Here is a 4,034-nt window from a genome sequence, read left to right as displayed (position 1 = left end):
CCTATTGAAGCATTGTCAATGGATTCTCGAGTACAAAAAGAGCTTGATAAAGTTAGGGCAACAACAAACTTGGAGAACCAACCTCCACAGAAGAATGATGGTTCTGCGGCGCAAGTCCACGAGAAGACACTTCGAGACAGGGGTCCATCAACGTGAGGTAGAATGATTAATCATTCTAATTATTTAATTTATTTTTTATGGATTGTGACCATTTAAATATTATTAGTTGGAATGTTAGGGGGCATCAAATAAGATGTCTCGGGTGCACTGTAAGGAGTTGGTACGAAAATTTCAACCACCTTTTTTTATTTTGGTGGAAACTCATATTAGGTTTAAAACTATGAAAGAATTTTGGGGGAGATTAGGCTATTATCCTGTAGGGATTGTAGATGCTGTTGGACAAAAGGGAGGAATTTGGTTCCTCTCTGCTAATTTAAAATTTTCTTGTAAAATTCTTTGGGCTATGAATCAATGTGTAACTTTGGAAATTGATGGTGGTGGGCGAAGATGGATCTGCAATGCGGTTTAAATTATTCAGCTTGTAATGAATTGTGTTCAGGCCTCAAATCTTTCCATTCTTTGGAATGGGAATAGATTGGACAGCTTCCAACCTCGCAGAGGGCTCAGGCAAGGAGATCCAATTTCTCCTTATTTATTTTTTTTGTGCATGGAGAGATTGGCGTGCTTCATTTCCAAACAAGTTGACGAAGGTATTTGGGATGGTGTGGCTATTTCTAGAGGGGGACCTAGAGTTTCTCACTTAATGTTTGCAGATGATCTCCTTCTTTTTTGTAAAGTGAAGAAAAATCAAGTTCAGAATATTGTGCACACCTTGGAGTTGTTTTGTAAAGATTCAGGTATGAAGGTTAACATTGAAAAATCTAAAACTATTTGTTCTAGAAATATCTCTAATAGAAGGAAGGAAATGTTGTCTGGTGTTTCTCATATTCCCTTTACTAGTGACCTAGGCAAATACTTGGGGGTGAACTTTAATCATCCTCGAGCTGCTAGATCTATTTTTTCGGACTCTTTAGAGAAGATCAAGAATAGGCTGGCTAGTTGAAAAGGTCGGCTCCTTAACAGAGCAGGCAGGCTTTGCTTAATTAAATCTGTTGCTTCTTCTCTTCCTATTTATCAGATGCAAGTGACTCTTTTTCCTATTTCGATTTGTCAAAAGATTGATTCTGTACTTAGACAATTCTTGTGGAAGGAAAAGGTGGGAGAGCGTTGCTTAAATTTGGTCAAGTGGAGCAAAGTTGTCACTCCAAGAAAATATGGAGGCTTGGAAATTAGAGATACCCAATGTGTAAATTTTACTTTACTCGGAAAGCTTGTTTGGCAATTACTGCATAATAAAGATAAGCTTTGGGTAAGAATTATGTTGGCAAAATATTTATCTGGGAGTTCTTGCCTTTCACCCAATTTTTCTAATAATGTTTCAAGCACTTGGCGGGCGATTTATAAGACAATAGAAAAGCTTCGTAATGGTTTTGATTGGTGTACAGGCAGGATGTCTCAATCCTTTTGGTATCACGCTTGGCGACCATGTGGAACGCTAGCTCATTTGGTTCCTTTTGTGCACATATCTGATTCTCACTTGAAGTTAGAAGATGTCTGGAACCATGGGCATTGGCGTGGGATATTCTTTGCACAATTATTCCGGAAGAAGTTAAACTTGATTTGATGCTCTTTGATCCTATCAAGTAGGCAGGAGATAAAACAGGTTGGTTTTGGACAAACTCAAATACTCTCACCTACTCGACTAAAAGCGGGTATGAATGGCTATTGAAGAAGAAATTTGGCTGGAATGATAATGAAAATTGGCTTTGGCTTTGGCGCTTGAGAATACCAGAGAAGATAAAGTGTCTGCTCTGACTTTGCCTTAACAACGGAGTTTCCACAGCTAGTTACCGCTTTCGAAGAGGTCTTGCTACTTCTGATTTTTGTCAGAGATGTTATCTTGCTCAAGAGGATATTAACCACTGCTTTAGGACTTGCCAAAAAGCTCGTCAGATTTGGATTAGCTTAAATTTGGGAATGACTGCTGAGGACTCTAGTTTGGATTTTGTGTCTTGGATTCGTTCTAACCTCCACAAAAATGAGTTTCTCTTTGCAGCGGCCTTTTGGTGGATTTGGAGGGATAGGAACAATGACATCTTCCATCAAGATGATCCATGGAGTAAGGAGAAAATTGTTCACTTGGTTAAACATGCTGCTCGAGATTTCTCTAATGTTGTTACCAACCAAAAACATATTATTCCTTCTTCTTTGAAATATAGCTGGGAACCACCTCCAATGAATGTTTGTAAAGTGAACTGCGATGCAAGCATTTTTGAAAATGAGCAATTAGCTGGATTTGGATGTATTATTAGAGACAGCATGGGAATTTGGATAAAAGGTTGTTCTGCCAGTATACCTCTTTCTAGTGTTCTCTGTTGTGAGCTTCATGCTATTTGGAGAGGGCTTGTTATGGCTTGGGATTGCGAGTGCAAAGAGGTCATCTGTAAAACTGATAATCTTGATGCGTTTCTTCTTGTTTCGCGGGGCACAACCAGCATGATTAGGAATGACTCTGATCTGCTTGACAAAATCAAAGAGATGCTCCAGCGCAATTGGACAGCTACTTTAGTTCTCATCCAGCGCACAGCAAACAAAGCGGCTGATTTAATGGTTAAGACTGCTGCTTTAAACAAGCAGGTGTATCTAGAGTGGTTACTGCCCCCTAATAATTTAGACATTATTATTAGAGAGGAGTGCTACTCTTTCTCTTAGATCTTTTTCTTTGTGTTATGTTCAGTCACAAAAAAAAATGGTCAATTAAAAATATGTTATTTAATTGATCAACTCTTAATTAATTAAAATTAAATACAATTTATTAAATAAAATAATAAAAATAAAATTTAGTATGACCGAGCAAAAGATTTGCACTTAATGGTTAATGTGTGAAATCAAATGATATGAAGTATTATGTAATGCATATCACATCAATTTCGTTTTTTTATGAATAGTTTAATATGATTATTAAGTTTTTTTTATAAAAAAATTGTCTTACTATATTTTTATTAATTCTATTTATTAAAAGATTATTCTTTTCTTATATGTTTTATGTATCTATTGATATTTAATGATATTAAGTGGAATTGTTACAAAAATACTTAAAGTAAAGTGACAATTAAATTAATGAAGATTTGCATAATCTTTAAGAAAAAAAAAAAAAACAAATAGAGCCTCAAGGATGACTGACATCAAACACGTTCGATTTTTTTGTTAAGTGTTAATACAAAACGAAACGAAATTAGCCATATGTACTGTTATTAACAGTGATGTGTCCATTGGTGCTAGCTAGGAATGAAAATGTTGTTTCGAGCAATTCTCCTCCACGTTTTTAAGTTTAGAAATTTTCCTTAATCCTCCCCACGTCGTTTCATTCACCCACAAATCCTAACAGGCCATAAAAACTTTCTCCAAAACTAGTGACTCTTGTGACGATCTTGCAACGTTGTAGAAGACGATATGTGCTGTTATCATATTCATCCTCTAGATAATTTTTTTAATAATTTTGTGTTTGAAAAGTTGTGGTTTCTTTTCATGTGGTTCCAATGGTGTGAAGAAACTGAATATGAGACTCTGGTAGAATATAATGCAACTAAGGTTAGGGGTGTCCATGGATCGGATCCGATCCGCATATCCGCAGTGTTTATCCGAATCCGATCCGAAAATTGCGGATATGGATCCGATCCGCAAGGCTTTCGGATCGGATCGGATCGGATCGGATCCACACACTAATCGGATCGGATTACGGATTTTGTGTTGGTATCTGCATATCCGATCCGCATATCCGCGTATCCGCAAAAATAAAGAAATAAATAAGTAAAATATTCTTTTTATGTTTTATTTTAACTAATAATTATCATATATGTTAAATTATTTTAATTTATTATTCAAGAAAAATATGTTTAATATTATTTTAAGAGTAAACATATTTAAAAGAATAGAAAAATAAATTTTATTGATATTTTTTTAATAAAAATAAG

The sequence above is a fragment of the Arachis ipaensis genome, chromosome B05 (genome assembly GCF_000816755.2).
Source record: "Arachis ipaensis cultivar K30076 chromosome B05, Araip1.1, whole genome shotgun sequence".
Classification (NCBI taxonomy): Eukaryota; Viridiplantae; Streptophyta; class Magnoliopsida; order Fabales; family Fabaceae; genus Arachis; species Arachis ipaensis.
This window is presented reverse-complemented; position numbering follows the sequence as displayed.